Source organism: Rhinoderma darwinii, chromosome 1 (assembly GCF_050947455.1).
Source record: "Rhinoderma darwinii isolate aRhiDar2 chromosome 1, aRhiDar2.hap1, whole genome shotgun sequence".
Lineage (NCBI taxonomy): Eukaryota > Metazoa > Chordata > Amphibia > Anura > Rhinodermatidae > Rhinoderma > Rhinoderma darwinii.
The window spans coordinates 640624679-640645817 of NC_134687.1; the positions used below are offsets into that span (position 1 = coordinate 640624679).

At 37.1% G+C, this 21139-nt stretch overlaps 1 protein-coding gene across 1 annotated transcript in view; it reads right to left on the reverse strand.

Annotated features, from left to right (window-relative positions):
• LOC142659151 (uncharacterized) overlaps positions 1-20814 on the reverse strand; it is a 155190-nt gene extending 134376 nt beyond the window's left edge. The window contains exon 1 of the mRNA XM_075835010.1: positions 20476-20814. The gene's annotated coding sequence lies outside the window, so the exon portion shown is untranslated. The remainder of the gene's footprint in view (positions 1-20475) is intronic.
• Positions 20815-21139: the final 325 nt, after the last annotated feature.

A 21139-nucleotide genomic window follows, 5' to 3' on the forward strand; every position in this document is an offset into this window, starting at 1 on the left:
GTAACTATTATATTATATACTATACATCATATATTACAGTAACTCCACATGTAACACGTCATCTCACCACCGCCATCATGTGACTACTGCACCTGTAACTATTATATTATATACATCATATATTACAGTAACTCCACATGTAACACGTCATCTCACCACCACCATCATGTGACTACTGCACCTGTAACTATTATATTATATTCTATACATCATATATTACAGTAACTCCACATGTAACACGTCATCTCACCACCGCCATCATGTGACTACTGCACCTGTAACTATTATATTATATACATCATATATTACAGTAACTCCACATGTAACACGTCATCTCACCACCACCATCATGTGACTACTGCACCTGTAACTATTATATTATATTCTATACATCATATATTACAGTAACTCCACATGTAACACGTCATCTCACCACCACCATCATGTGACTACTGCGCCTGTAACTATTATATTATATTCTATACATCATATATTACAGTAACTCCACATGTAACACGTCATCTCACCACCGCCATCATGTGACTACTGCACCTGTAACTATTATATTCTATACATCATATATTACAGTAACTCCACATGTAACACGTCATCTCACCACCTCCATCATGTGACTACTGCACCTGTAACTATTATATTATATTCTATACATCATATATTACAGTAACTCCACATGTAACACGTCATCTCACCACCTCCATCATGTGACTACTGCGCCTGTAACTATTATATTATATTCTATACATCATATATTACAGTAACTCCACATGTAACACGTCATCTCATCACCACCACCATGTGACTACTGCGCCTGTAACTATTATATTATATTCTATACATCATATATTACAGTAACTCCACATGTAACACGTCATCTCACCACCGCCATCATGTGACTACTGCACCTGTAACTATTATATTATATTCTATACATCATATATTACAGTAACTCCACATGTAACAAGTCATCTCACCACCGCCATCATGTGACTACTGCGCCTGTAACTATTATATTCTATACATCATATATTACAGTAACTCCACATGTAACACATCATCTCACCACCACCATCATGTGACTACTGCGCCTGTAACTATTATATTATATTCTATACATCATATATTACAGTAACTCCACATGTAACACATCATCTCACCACCGCCATCATGTGACTACTGCGCCTGTAACTATTATATTATATTCTATACATCATATATTACAGTAACTCCACATGTAACACGTCATCTCACCACCTCCATCATGTGACTACTGCACCTGTAACTATTATATTCTATACATCATATATTACAGTAACTCCACATGTAACACGTCATCTCACCACCACCATCATGTGACTACTGCGCCTGTAACTATTATATTATATACATCATATATTACAGTAACTCCACATGTAACACGTCATCTCACCACCGCCATCATGTGACTACTGCACCTGTAACTATTATATTCTATACATCATATATTACAGTAACTCCACATGTAACAGGTCATCTCACCACCGCCATCATGTGACTACTGCGCCTGTAACTATTATATTATATTATATACATCATGTATTACAGTAACTCCACATGTAACACGTCATCTCACCACCACCATCATGTGACTACTTCACCTGTAACTATTATATTATATTCTATACATCATATATTACAGTAACTCCACATGTAACATGTCATCTCACCACCACCATCATGTGACTACTGCGCCTGTAACTATTATATTCTATACATCATATATTACAGTAACTCCACATGTAACACGTCATCTCACCACCGCCATCATGTGACTACTGCGCCTGTAACTATTATATTATATTCTATACATCATATATTACAGTAACTCCACATGTAACACGTCATCTCACCACCACCATCATGTGACTACTGCGCCTGTAACTATTATATTATATTCTATACATCATATATTACAGTAACTCCACATGTAACATGTCATCTCACCACCGCCATCATGTGACTACTGCACCTGTAACTATTATATTCTATACATCATATATTACAGTAACTCCACATGTAACACGTCATCTCACCACCACCATCATGTGACTACTGCACCTGTAACTATTATATTCTATACATCATATATTACAGTAACTCCACATGTAACACGTCATCTCACCATCACCATCATGTGACTACTGCACCTGTAACTATTATATTCTATACATCATATATTACAGTAACTCCACATGTAACACGTCATCTCACCACCACCACCATGTGACTACTGCACCTGTAACTATTATATTATATTCTATACATCATATATTACAGTAACTCCACATGTAACACGTCATCTCACCACCACCATCATGTGACTACTGCACCTGTAACTATTATATTATATACTATACATCATATATTACAGTAACTCCACATGTAACACGTCATCTCACCACCGCCATCATGTGACTACTGCACCTGTAACTATTATATTATATACATCATATATTACAGTAACTCCACATGTAACACGTCATCTCACCACCACCATCATGTGACTACTGCACCTGTAACTATTATATTATATTCTATACATCATATATTACAGTAACTCCACATGTAACACGTCATCTCACCACCGCCATCATGTGACTACTGCACCTGTAACTATTATATTATATACATCATATATTACAGTAACTCCACATGTAACACGTCATCTCACCACCACCATCATGTGACTACTGCACCTGTAACTATTATATTATATTCTATACATCATATATTACAGTAACTCCACATGTAACACGTCATCTCACCACCACCATCATGTGACTACTGCGCCTGTAACTATTATATTATATTCTATACATCATATATTACAGTAACTCCACATGTAACACGTCATCTCACCACCGCCATCATGTGACTACTGCACCTGTAACTATTATATTCTATACATCATATATTACAGTAACTCCACATGTAACACGTCATCTCACCACCTCCATCATGTGACTACTGCACCTGTAACTATTATATTATATTCTATACATCATATATTACAGTAACTCCACATGTAACACGTCATCTCACCACCTCCATCATGTGACTACTGCGCCTGTAACTATTATATTATATTCTATACATCATATATTACAGTAACTCCACATGTAACACGTCATCTCACCACCGCCATCATGTGACTACTGCACCTGTAACTATTATATTCTATACATCATATATTACAGTAACTCCACATGTAACACGTCATCTCACCACCTCCATCATGTGACTACTGCACCTGTAACTATTATATTATATTCTATACATCATATATTACAGTAACTCCACATGTAACACGTCATCTCACCACCTCCATCATGTGACTACTGCGCCTGTAACTATTATATTATATTCTATACATCATATATTACAGTAACTCCACATGTAACACGTCATCTCATCACCACCACCATGTGACTACTGCGCCTGTAACTATTATATTATATTCTATACATCATATATTACAGTAACTCCACATGTAACACGTCATCTCACCACCGCCATCATGTGACTACTGCACCTGTAACTATTATATTATATTCTATACATCATATATTACAGTAACTCCACATGTAACAAGTCATCTCACCACCGCCATCATGTGACTACTGCGCCTGTAACTATTATATTCTATACATCATATATTACAGTAACTCCACATGTAACACATCATCTCACCACCACCATCATGTGACTACTGCGCCTGTAACTATTATATTATATTCTATACATCATATATTACAGTAACTCCACATGTAACACATCATCTCACCACCGCCATCATGTGACTACTGCGCCTGTAACTATTATATTATATTCTATACATCATATATTACAGTAACTCCACATGTAACACGTCATCTCACCACCTCCATCATGTGACTACTGCACCTGTAACTATTATATTCTATACATCATATATTACAGTAACTCCACATGTAACACGTCATCTCACCACCACCATCATGTGACTACTGCGCCTGTAACTATTATATTATATACATCATATATTACAGTAACTCCACATGTAACACGTCATCTCACCACCGCCATCATGTGACTACTGCACCTGTAACTATTATATTATATTCTATACATCATATATTACAGTAACTCCACATGTAACACGTCATCTCACCACCACCATCATGTGACTACTGCACCTGTAACTATTATATTATATTCTATACATCATATATTACAGTAACTCCACATGTAACACGTCATCTCACCACCGCCATCATGTGACTACTGCGCCTGTAACTATTATATTCTATACATCATATATTACAGTAACTCCACATGTAACACGTCATCTCACCACCACCATCATGTGACTACTGCACCTGTAACTATTATATTATATTCTATACATCATATATTACAGTAACTCCACATGTAACATGTCATCTCACCACCGCCATCATGTGACTACTGCTCCTGTAACTATTATATTATATTCTATACATCATATATTACAGTAACTCCACATGTAACATGTCATCTCACCACCGCCATCATGTGACTACTGCACCTGTAACTATTATATTCTATACATCATATATTACAGTAACTCCACATGTAACACGTCATCTCACCACCTCCATCATGTGACTACTGCACCTGTAACTATTATATTATATTCTATACATCATATATTACAGTAACACCACATGTAACAGGTCATCTCACCACCGCCATCATGTGACTACTGCGCCTGTAACTATTATATTATATTCTATACATCATATATTACAGTAACTCCACATGTAACACGTCATCTCACCACCGCCATCATGTGACTACTGCGCCTGTAACTATTATATTATATACATCATATATTACAGTAACTCCACATGTAACACGTCATCTCACCACCACTATCATGTGACTACTGCACCTGTAACTATTATATTCTATACATCATATATTACAGTAACTCCACATGTAACACGTCATCTCACCACCACCATCATGTGACTACTGCGCCTGTAACTATTATATTATATACATCATATATTACAGTAACTCCACATGTAACACGTCATCTCACCACCACCATCATGTGACTACTGCACCTGTAACTATTATATTATATTCTATACATCATATATTACAGTAACTCCACATGTAACACGTCATCTCACCACAGCCATCATGTGACTACTGCGCCTGTAACTATTATATTCTATACATCATATATTACAGTAACTCCACATGTAACACGTCATCTCACCACCACCATCATGTGACTACTGCACCTGTAACTATTATATTCTATACATCATATATTACAGTAACTCCACATGTAACATGTCATCTCACCACCACCATCATGTGACTACTGCACCTGTAACTATTATATTATATTCTATACATCATATATTACAGTAACTCCACATGTAACACGTCATCTCACCACCGCCATCATGTGACTACTGCACCTGTAACTATTATATTCTATACATCATATATTACAGTAACTCCACATGTAACACGTCATCTCACCACCACAATCATGTGACTACTGCGCCTGTAACTATTATATTCTATACATCATATATTACAGTAACTCCACATGTAACACGTCATCTCACCACCTCCATCATGTGACTACTGCACCTGTAACTATTATATTATATTCTATACATCATATATTACAGTAACTCCACATGTAACACGTCATCTCACCACCGCCATCATGTGACTACTGCGCCTGTAACTATTATATTATATACATCATATATTACAGTAACTCCACATGTAACACGTCATCTCACCACCTCCATCATGTGACTACTGCACCTGTAACTATTATATTATATTCTATACATCATATATTACAGTAACTCCACATGTAACACGTCATCTCACCACCACCATCATGTGACTACTGCGCCTGTAACTATTATATTATATTATATACATCATATATTACAGTAACTCCACATGTAACACGTCATCTCACCACCACCATCATGTGACTACTGCGCCTGTAACTATTATATTATATACATCATATATTACAGTAACTCCACATGTAACACGTCATCTCACCACCGCCATCATGTGACTACTGCGCCTGTAACTATTATATTATATTCTATACATCATATATTACAGTAACTCCACATGTAACACGTCATCTCACCACCGCCATCATGTGACTACTGCACCTGTAACTATTATATTATATACATCATATATTACAGTAACTCCACATGTAACATGTCATCTCACCACCACCATCATGTGACTACTGCACCTGTAACTATTATATTATATACATCATATATTACAGTAACTCCACATGTAACACGTCATCTCACCACCACCATCATGTGACTACTGCGCCTGTAACTATTATATTATATTCTATACATCATATATTACAGTAACTCCACATGTAACACGTCATCTCACCACCTCCATCATGTGACTACTGCACCTGTAACTATTATATTCTATACATCATATATTACAGTAACTCCACATGTAACACGTCATCTCACCACCACCATCATGTGACTACTGCGCCTGTAACTATTATATTATATTCTATACATCATATATTACAGTAACTCCACATGTAACACGTCATCTCACCACCTCCATCATGTGACTACTGCACCTGTAACTATTATATTATATACATCATATATTACAGTAACTCCACATGTAACATGTCATCTCACCACCACCATCATGTGACTACTGCGCCTGTAACTATTATATTATATTCTATACATCATATATTACAGTAACTCCACATGTAACACGTCATCTCACCACCACCATCATGTGACTACTGCTCCTGTAACTATTATATTCTATACATCATATATTACAGTAACTCCACATGTAACACGTCATCTCACCACCTCCATCATGTGACTACTGCACCTGTAACTATTATATTATATTCTATACATCATATATTACAGTAACTCCACATGTAACACGTCATCTCACCACCGCCATCATGTGACTACTGCACCTGTAACTATTATATTATATACATCATATATTACAGTAACTCCACATGTAACACGTCATCTCACCACCGCCATCATGTGACTACTGCGCCTGTAACTATTATATTATATACATCATATATTACAGTAACTCCACATGTAACACGTCATCTCACCACCACCATCATGTGACTACTGCGCCTGTAACGATTATATTATATTATATACATCATATATTACAGTAACTCCACATGTAACACATCATCTCACCACCGCCATCATGTGACTACTGCGCCTGTAACTATTATATTATATACATCATATATTACAGTAACTCCACATGTAACACGTCATCTCACCACCGCCATCATGTGACTACTGCGCCTGTAACTATTATATTATATACATCATATATTACAGTAACTCCACATGTAACACGTCATCTCACCACCGCCATCATGTGACTACTGCACCTGTAACTAATATATTATATTCTATACATCATATATTACAGTAACTCCACATGTAACACGTCATCTCACCACCGCCATCATGTGACTACTGCGCCTGTAACTATTATATTATATACATCATATATTACAGTAACTCCACATGTAACACGTCATCTCACCACCGCCATCATGTGACTACTGCACCTGTAACTATTATATTATATACTATACATCATATATTACAGTAACTCCACATGTAACACGTCATCTCACCACCACCATCATGTGACTACTGCGCCTGTAACTAATATATTATATTCTATACATCATATATTACAGTAACTCCACATGTAACACGTCATCTCACCACCACCATCATGTGACTACTGCGCCTGTAACGATTATATTATATACATCATATATTACAGTAACTCCACATGTAACACGTCATCTCACCACCACCATCATGTGACTACTGCACCTGTAACTATTATATTCTATACATCATATATTACAGTAACTCCACATGTAACACGTCATCTCACCACCGCCATCATGTGACTACTGCACCTGTAACTATTATATTATATTCTATACATCATATATTACAGTAACTCCACATGTAACACGTCATCTCACCACCACCATCATGTGACTACTGCACCTGTAACTATTATATTATATACATCATATATTACAGTAACTCCACATGTAACACGTCATCTCACCACCGCCATCATGTGACTACTGCGCCTGTAACTATTATATTATATTCTATACATCATATATTACAGTAACTCCACATGTAACACGTCATCTCACCACCACCATCATGTGACTACTGCGCCTGTAACTATTATATTATATTCTATACATCATATATTACAGTAACTCCACATGTAACACGTCATCTCACCACCACCATCATGTGACTACTGCGCCTGTAACTATTATATTATATTCTATACATCATATATTACAGTAACTCCACATGTAACACGTCATCTCACCACCGCCATCATGTGACTACTGCTCCTGTAACTATTATATTCTATACATCATATATTACAGTAACTCCACATGTAACACGTCATCTCACCACCACCATCATGTGACTACTGCACCTGTAACTATTATATTATATTCTATACATCATATATTACAGTTACTCCACATGTAACACGTTATCTCACCACCGCCATCATGTGACTACTGCACCTGTAACTATTATATTATATTCTATACATCATATATTACAGTAACTCCACATGTAACACGTCATCTCACCACCGCCATCATGTGACTACTGCGCCTGTAACTATTATATTCTATACATCATATATTACAGTAACTCCACATGTAACACGTCATCTCACCACCACCATCATGTGACTACTGCGCCTGTAACTATTATATTATATTCTATACATCATATATTACAGTAACTCCACATGTAACACGTCATCTCACCACCGCCATCATGTGACTACTGCACCTGTAACTATTATATTCTATACATCATATATTACAGTAACTCCACATGTAACAGGTCATCTCACCACCGCCATCATGTGACTACTGCGCCTGTAACTATTATATTATATTATATACATCATATATTACAGTAACTCCACATGTAACATGTCATCTCACCACCGCCATCATGTGACTACTGCGTCTGTAACTATTATATTATATACATCATATATTACAGTAACACCACATGTAACACGTCATCTCACCACCGCCATCATGTGACTACTGCGCCTGTAACTATTATATTATATTCTATACATCATATATTACAGTAACTCCACATGTAACACGTCATCTCACCACCGCCATCATGTGACTACTGCGCCTGTAACTATTATATTATATTCTATACATCATATATTACAGTAACTCCACATGTAACACGTCATCTCACCACCGCCATCATGTGACTACTGCACCTGTAACTATTATATTCTATACATCATATATTACAGTAACTCCACATGTAACATGTCATCTCACCACCGCCATCATGTGACTACTGCGCCTGTAACTATTATATTATATACATCATATATTACAGTAACTCCACATGTAACACGTCATCTCACCACCATCATCATGTGACTACTGCACCTGTAACTATTATATTCTATACATCATATATTACAGTAACTCCACATGTAACACGTCATCTCACCACCGCCATCATGTGACTACTGCGCCTGTAACTATTATATTATATACATCATATATTACAGTAACTCCACATGTAACACGTCATCTCACCACCACCATCATGTGACTACTGCGCCTGTAACTATATTATATTCTATACATCATATATTACAGTAACTCCACATGTAACACGTCATCTCACCACCACCATCATGTGACTACTGCGCCTGTAACTATTATATTCTATACATCATATATTACAGTAACTCCACATGTAACACGTCATCTCACCACCGCCATCATGTGACTACTGCACCTGTAACTATATTATATTCTATACATCATATATTACAGTAACTCCACATGTAACACGTCATCTCACCACCACCATCATGTGACTACTGCACCTGTAACTATTATATTATATTCTATACATCATATATTACAGTAACTCCACATGTAACATCTCACCACCGCCATCATGTGACTACTGCGCCTGTAACTATTATATTATATTATATACATCATATATTACAGTAACTCCACATGTAACACGTCATCTCACCACCACCATCATGTGACTACTGCACCTGTAACTATTATATTATATTCTATACATCATATATTACAGTAACTCCACATGTAACACGTCATCTCACCACCGCCATCATGTGACTACTGCACCTGTATCTATTATATTCTATACATCATATATTACAGTAACTCCACATGTAACACGTCATCTCACCACCGCCATCATGTGACTACTGCGCCTGTAACTATTATATTATATACATCATATATTACAGTAACTCCACATGTAACACGTCATCTCACCACCGCCATCATGTGACTACTGCGCCTGTAACTATTATATTATATTCTATACATCATATATTACAGTAACTCCACATGTAACATGTCATCTCACCACCTCCATCATGTGACTACTGCGCCTGTAACTATTATATTATATTCTATACATCATATATTACAGTAACTCCACATGTAACACGTCATCTCACCACCGCCATCATGTGACTACTGCACCTGTAACTATTATATTATATTCTATACATCATATATTACAGTAACTCCACATGTAACACGTCATCTCACCACCGCCATCATGTGACTACTGCACCTGTAACTATTATATTATATTCTATACATCATATATTACAGTAACTCCACATGTAACACGTCATCTCACCACCACCATCATGTGACTACTGCGCCTGTAACTATTATATTCTATACATCATATATTACAGTAACTCCACATGTAACACATCATCTCACCACCGCCATCATGTGACTACTGCGCCTGTAACTATTATATTATATACATCATATATTACAGTAACTCCACATGTAACACGTCATCTCACCACCGCCATCATGTGACTACTGCGCCTGTAACTATTATATTCTATACATCATATATTACAGTAACTCCACATGTAACATGTCATCTCACCACCTCCATCATGTGACTACTGCGCCTGTAACTATTATATTATATTATATACATCATATATTACAGTAACTCCACATGTAACACGTCATCTCACCACCACCATCATGTGACTACTGCGCCTGTAACTATTATATTATATTATATACATCATATATTACAGTAACTCCACATGTAACACGTCATCTCACCACCACCATCATGTGACTACTGCGCCTGTAACTATTATATTATATTCTATACATCATATATTACAGTAACTCCACATGTAACACGTCATCTCACCACCGCCATCATGTGACTACTGCGCCTGTAACTATTATATTATATACATCATATATTACAGTAACTCCACATGTAACACATCATCTCACCACCACCATCATGTGACTACTGCACCTGTAACTATTATATTCTATACATCATATATTACAGTAACTCCACATGTAACACGTCATCTCACCACCACCATCATGTGACTACTGCGCCTGTAACTATTATATTATATTCTATACATCATATATTACAGTAACTCCACATGTAACACATCATCTCACCACCACCATCATGTGACTACTGCGCCTGTAACTATTATATTATATTCTATACATCATATATTACAGTAACTCCACATGTAACACGTTATCTCACCACCGCCATCATGTGACTACTGCGCCTGTAACTATTATATTATATTATATACATCATATATTACAGTAACTCCACATGTAACACGTCATCTCACCACCACCATCATGTGACTACTGCGCCTGTAACTATTATATTATATTCTATACATCATATATTACAGTAACTCCACATGTAACACGTCATCTCACCACCGCCATCATGTGACTACTGCGCCTGTAACTATTATATTATATACATCATATATTACAGTAACTCCACATGTAACACATCATCTCACCACCACCATCATGTGACTACTGCACCTGTAACTATTATATTCTATACATCATATATTACAGTAACTCCACATGTAACACGTCATCTCACCACCACCATCATGTGACTACTGCGCCTGTAACTATTATATTATATTCTATACATCATATATTACAGTAACTCCACATGTAACACGTCATCTCACCACCACCATCATGTGACTACTGCGCCTGTAACTATTATATTATATTCTATACATCATATATTACAGTAACTCCACATGTAACACGTCATCTCACCACCGCCATCATGTGACTACTGCGCCTGTAACTATTATATTATATTCTATACATCATATATTACAGTAACTCCACATGTAACACGTCATCTCACCACCGCCATCATGTGACTACTGCGCCTGTAACTATTATATTATATTCTATACATCATATATTACAGTAACTCCACATGTAACACATCATCTCACCACCTCCATCATGTGACTACTGCGCCTGTAACTATTATATTATATTCTATACATCATATATTACAGTAACTCCACATGTAACATGTCATCTCACCGCCACCATCATGTGACTACTGCACCTGTAACTATTATATTATATTCTATACATCATATATTACAGTAACTCCACATGTAACACATCATCTCACCACCACCATCATGTGACTACTGCACCTGTAACTATTATATTCTATACATCATATATTACAGTAACTCCACATGTAACACGTCATCTCACCACCACCATCATGTGATTACTGCAACTGTAACTATTATATTATATTCTATACATCATATATTACAGTAACTCCACATGTAACACGTCATCTCACCACCACCATCATGTGACTACTGCACCTGTAACTATTATATTCTATACATCATATATTACAGTAACTCCACATGTAACACATCATCTCACCACCGCCATCATGTGACTACTGCACCTGTAACTATTATATTATATTCTATACATCATATATTACAGTAACTCCACATGTAACACGTCATCTCACCACCGCCATCATGTGACTACTGCACCTGTAACTATTATATTATATTCTATACATCATATATTACAGTAACTCCACATGTAACACGTCATCTCACCACCTCCATCATGTGACTACTGCGCCTGTAACTATTATATTCTATACATCATATATTACAGTAACTCCACATGTAACATGTCATCTCACCACTGCCATCATGTGACTACTGCACCTGTAACTATTATATTATATTATATACATCATATATTACAGTAACTCCACATGTAACACGTCATCTCACCACCGCCATCATGTGACTACTGCGCCTGTAACTATTATATTATATTCTATACATCATATATTACAGTAACTCCACATGTAACACGTCATCTCACCACCACCATCATGTGACTACTGCACCTGTAACTATTATATTATATTCTATACATCATATATTACAGTAACTCCACATGTAACACGTCATCTCACCACCGCCATCATGTGACTACTGCACCTGTAACTATTATATTATATACATCATATATTACAGTAACTCCACATGTAACACGTCATCTCACCACCACCATCATGTGACTACTGCACCTGTAACTATTATATTCTATACATCATATATTACAGTAACTCCACATGTAACGTCATCTCACCACCGCCATCATGTGACTACTGCGCCTGTAACTATTATATTATATTCTATACATCATATATTACAGTAACTCCACATGTAACACGTCATCTCACCACCACCATCATGTGACTACTGCGCCTGTAACTATTATATTATATTCTATACATCATATATTACAGTAACTCCACATGTAACACGTCATCTCACCACCGCCATCATGTGACTACTGTGCCTGTAACTATTATATTCTATACATCATATATTACAGTAACTCCACATGTAACACGTCATCTCACCACCGCCATCATGTGACTACTGCACCTGTAACTATTATATTATATTCTATACATCATATATTACAGTAACTCCACATGTAACACGTCATCTCACCACCGCCATCATGTGACTACTGCGTCTGTAACTATTATATTCTATACATCATATATTACAGTAACTCCACATGTAACACGTCATCTCACCACCACCATCATGTGACTACTGCGCCTGTAACTATTATATTCTATACATCATATATTACAGTAACTCCACATGTAACACGTCATCTCACCACCGCCATCATGTGACTACTGCACCTGTAACTATTATATTATATTCTTTACATCATATATTACAGTAACTCCACATGTAACACGTCATCTCACCACCACCATCATGTGACTACTGCCCCTGTAACTATTATATTATATTATATACATCATATATTACAGTAACTCCACATGTAACACGTCATCTCACCACCGCCATCATGTGACTATTGCACCTGTAACTATTATATTCTATACATCATATATTACAGTAACTCCACATGTAACATGTCATCTCACCACCACCATCATGTGACTACTGCGCCTGTAACTATTATATTATATTCTATACATCATATATTACAGTAACTCCACATGTAACACGTCATCTCACCACCGCCATCATGTGACTACTGCCCCTGTAACTATTATATTATATTCTATACATCATATATTACAGTAACTCCACATGTAACACGTCATCTCACCACCGCCATAATGTGACTACTGCGCCTGTAACTATTATATTCTATACATCATATATTACAGTAACTCCACATGTAACACGTCATCTCACCACCACCATCATGTGACTACTGCGCCTGTAACTATTATATTATATTCTATACATCATATATTACAGTAACTCCACATGTAACACGTCATCTCACCACCGCCATCATGTGACTACTGCGCCTGTAACTATTATATTCTATACATCATATATTACAGTAACTCCACATGTAACACGTCATCTCACCACCGCCATCATGTGACTACTGCACCTGTAACTATTATATTATATTCTATACATCATATATTACAGTAACTCCACATGTAACATGTCATCTCACCACCGCCATCATGTGACTACTGCGCCTGTAACTATTATATTATATTCTATACATCATATATTACAGTAACTCCACATGTAACACGTCATCTCACCACCACCATCATGTGACTACTGCGCCTGTAACTATTATATTCTATACATCATATATTACAGTAACTCCACATGTAACATGTCATCTCACCACCGCCATCATGTGACTACTGCACCTGTAACTATTATATTATATTCTATACATCATATATTACAGTAACTCCACATGTAACACGTCATCTCACCACCACCATCATGTGACTACTGCTCCTGTAACTATTATATTATATTCTATACATCATATATTACAGTAACTCCACATGTAACACGTCATCTCACCACCGCCATCATGTGACTACTGCGCCTGTAACTATTATATTATATACATCATATATTACAGTAACTCCACATGTAACACGTCATCTCACCACCGCCATCATGTGACTACTGTGCCTGTAACTATTATATTATATTCTATACATCATATATTACAGTAACTCCACATGTAACATGTCATCTCACCACCGCCATCATGTGACTACTGTGCCTGTAACTATTATATTATATTCTATACATCATATATTACAGTAACTCCACATGTAACACGTCATCTCACCACCACCATCATGTGACTACTGCGCCTGTAACTATTATATTATATACATCATATATTACAGTAACTCCACATGTAACACGTCATCTCACCACCACCATCATGTGACTACTGCGCCTGTAACTATTATATTATATACATCATATATTACAGTAACTCCACATGTAACACGTCATCTCACCACCACCATCATGTGACTACTGCGCCTGTAACTATTATATTATATACATCATATATTACAGTAACTCCACATGTAACATGTCATCTCACCACCTCCATCATGTGACTACTGCGCCTGTAACTATTATATTATATACATCATATATTACAGTAACTCCACATGTAACATGTCATCTCACCACCGCCATCATGTGACTACTGCGCCTGTAACTATTATATTATATTCTATACATCATATATTACAGTAACTCCACATGTAACACGTCATCTCACCACCGCCATCATGTGACTACTGCGCCTGTAACTATTATATTATATTATATACATCATATATTACAGTAACTCCACATGTAACACGTCATCTCACCACCACCATCATGTGACTACTGCGCCTGTGACTATTATATTATATTCTATACATCATATATTACAGTAACTCCACATGTAACACGTCATCTCACCACCGTCATCATGTGACTACTGCGCCTGTAACTATTATATTATATTCTATACATCATATATTACAGTAACTCCACATGTAACACGTCATCTCACCACCACCATCATGTGACTACTGCGCCTGTAACTATTATATTATATTCTATACATCATATATTACAGTAACTCCACATGTAACATGTCATCTCACCACCGCCATCATGTGACTACTGCGCCTGTAACTATTATATTATATACTATACATCATATATTACAGTAACTCCACATGTAACACGTCATCTCACCACCACCATCATGTGACTACTGCACCTGTAACTATTATATTATATTCTATACATCATATATTACAGTAACTCCACATGTAACACGTCATCTCACCACCACCATCATGTGACTACTGCACCTGTAACTATTATATTATATTCTATACATCATATATTACAGTAACTCCACATGTAACACGTCATCTCACCACCACCATCATGTGACTACTGCGCCTGTAACTATTATATTCTATACATCATATATTACAGTAACTCCACATGTAACACGTCATCTCACCACCACCATCATGTGACTACTGCACCTGTAACTATTATATTATATTCTATACATAATATATTACAGTAACTCCACATGTAACACGTCATCTCACCACCACCATGTGACTACTGCGCCTGTAACTATTATATTATATTCTATACATCATATATTACAGTAACTCCACATGTAACACGTCATCTCACCACCGCCATCATGTGACTACTGCACCTGTAACTATTATATTCTATACATCATATATTACAGTAACTCCACATGTAACACATCATCTCACCACCGCCATCATGTGACTACTGCGCCTGTAACTATTATATTCTATACATCATATATTACAGTAACTCCACATGTAACACGTCATCTCACCACCACCATCATGTGACTACTGCACCTGTAACTATTATATTATATTCTATACATCATATATTACAGTAACTCCACATGTAACACGTCATCTCACCACCACCATCATGTGACTACTGCGCCTGTAACTATTATATTATATTCTATACATCATATATTACAGTAACTCCACATGTAACACGTCATCTCACCACCGCCATCATGTGACTACTGCACCTGTAACTATTATATTATATACATCATATATTACAGTAACTCCACATGTAACACGTCATCTCACCACCACCATCATGTGACTACTGCACCTGTAACTATTATATTATATTCTATACATCATATATTACAGTAACTCCACATGTAACACGTCATCTCACCACCACCATCATGTGACTACTGCTCCTGTAACTATTATATTATATTCTATACATCATATATTACAGTAACTCCACATGTAACACGTCATCTCACCACCGCCATCATGTGACTACTGCTCCTGTAACTATTATATTATATTCTATACATCATATATTACAGTAACTCCACATGTAACACGTCATCTCACCACCGCCATCATGTGACTACTGCGCCTGTAACTATTATATTATATTATATACATCATATATTACAGTAACTCCACATGTAACACGTCATCTCACCACCACCATCATGTGACTACTGCGCCTGTAACTATTATATTATATTCTATACATCATATATTACAGTAACTCCACATGTAACACGTCATCTCACCACCGCCATCATGTGACTACTGCGCCTGTAACTATTATATTATATTATATACATCATATATTACAGTAACTCCACATGTAACACGTCATCTCACCACCGCCATCATGTGACTACTGCACCTGTAACTATTATATTATATACATCATATATTACAGTAACTCCACATGTAACACGTCATCTCACCACCGCCATCATGTGACTACTGCTCCTGTAACTATTATATTATATTCTATACATCATATATTACAGTAACTCCACATGTAACACATCATCTCACCACCACCATCATGTGACTACTGCTCCTGTAACTATTATATTATATTCTATACATCATATATTACAGTAACTCCACATGTAACACGTCATCTCACCACCGCCATCATGTGACTACTGCGCCTGTAACTATTATATTATATTATATACATCATATATTACAGTAACTCCACATGTAACACGTCATCTCACCACCGCCATCATGTGACTACTGCACCTGTAACTATTATATTATATACATCATATATTACAGTAACTCCACATGTAACACGTCATCTCACCACCGCCATCATGTGACTACTGCTCCTGTAACTATTATATTATATTCTATACATCATATATTACAGTAACTCCACATGTAACACATCATCTCACCACCACCATCATGTGACTACTGCGCCTGTAACTATTATATTATATTCTATACATCATATATTACAGTAACTCCACATGTAACACATCATCTCACCACCGCCATCATGTGACTACTGCGCCTGTAACTATTATATTATATACATCATATATTACAGTAACTCCACATGTAACACGTCATCTCACCACCACCATCATGTGACTACTGCGCCTGTAACTATTATATTATATTCTATACATCATATATTACAGTAACTCTACATGTAACACGTCATCTCACCACCACCATCATGTGACTACTGCACCTGTAACTATTATATTCTATACATCATATATTACAGTAACTCCACATGTAACACGTCATCTCACCACCGCCATCATGTGACTACTGCGCCTGTAACTATTATATTCTATACATCATATATTACAGTAACTCCACATGTAACACGTCATCTCACCACCGCCATCATGTGACTACTGCGCCTGTAACTATTATATTCTATACATCATATATTACAGTAACTCCACATGTAACACGTCATCTCACCACCACCATCATGTGACTACTGCGCCTGTAACTATTATATTCTATACATCATATATTACAGTAACTCCACATGTAACACGTCATCTCACCACCACCATCATGTGATTACTGCACCTGTAACTATTATATTCTATACATCATATATTACAGTAACTCCACATGTAACACGTCATCTCACCACCACCATCATGTGACTACTGCACCTGTAACTATTATATTATATACATCATATATTACAGTAACTCCACATGTAACACGTCATCTCACCACCGCCATCATGTGACTACTGCGCCTGTAACTATTATATTATATTCTATACATCATATATTACAGTAACTCCACATGTAACACGTCATCTCACCACCGCCATCATGTGACTACTGCGCCTGTAACTATTATATTATATACATCATATATTACAGTAACTCCACATGTAACATGTCATCTCACCACCGCCATCATGTGACTACTGCGCCTGTAACTATTATATTATATACATCATATATTACAGTAACTCCACATGTAACATGTCATCTCACCACCGCCATCATGTGACTACTGCTCCTGTAACTATTATATTATATTCTATACATCATATATTACAGTAACTCCACATGTAACATGTCATCTCACCACCACCATCATGTGACTACTGCGCCTGTAACTATTATATTATATTATATACATCATATATTACAGTAACTCCACATGTAACACGTCATCTCACCACCGCCGCCATCATGTGACTACTGCGCCTGTAACTATTATATTATATTCTATACATCATATATTACAGTAACTCCACATGTAACACGTCATCTCACCACCACCGCCATCATGTGACTACTGCTCCTGTAACTATTATATTATATTCTATACATCATATATTACAGTAACTCCACATGTAACAGGGACGTGTTGCTATGGTAACGCTCGGAGAGGTGAGGATCGGCCTTGTTGTATTTCTGTAGTAGATATTCGGGAGGATTATACGGCCACCATTTGGGGTGAATATTCGGGGTGATTTCCTTGCGTGTTGTGGGTCGTATTCGCTACGTGTGAACATTCCCTTAAACCGCACGGTGAACGACATTAACAAGAAATGTATAAAAGTCGGTGAATAAGTTGTAAGTAGCGAATATTATGTCATTACAAAACACGACTCGTCCCACAAAACACCCGACCACTACAAAGACCAGAAATAACCACTTACCCCAAAGAGGCCGGCACTGGAGGGGTTAAATCCCTGCTCAGTCTGGGTGAGTCCAGTGGGCGGGGTCACTCAATGATTGACAGCTCTCTGTATACACACTAATACAGGGGTGACTGATAACAGAGAGAACACCCGACCAGCGCTGCTCTCCACCTCATACACGGAAATAGCGCAAGGACTGTGATTACGTTACCACGTGACCAGGGCAGGAGGGGCGGAGCTGATCAGTGGAGAGAGGTGGTGGAGGAAGGACCTGTGATATGAAGATCACGTGACCACTGCATCAGCGAGCGGAGCTTAGAAGTGGAAAGCTTGAGCGATGTATGAAGGACCTGTGATGATTACCACGTGACATGAGGGGGTTATGAGGATCATGTGACCGTTGAAGGAGTAATAGGAGCAAAGCAGTGCAAAATATAATGAGCTGTGGCTAAAGTACCTGTGATGACGTCACCTCCATGTGACCGGGACAGGAGGGGCCGAGCTTATCGGTGGAATTAGACGTGGAGGGTAAAGGTCCTGTGATGTTGATCACGTGACATGTTGGGCGGAGCTCTGCCAGGGGGCGGGGCTGATGTGCTGTGTGGAGAAGTGATCCATTCGGTGTTTTCTTCTATAGGTTGTCAGCAGTTGTGTGAGAGCTGGAGCCAGAGGAATGCTGGGA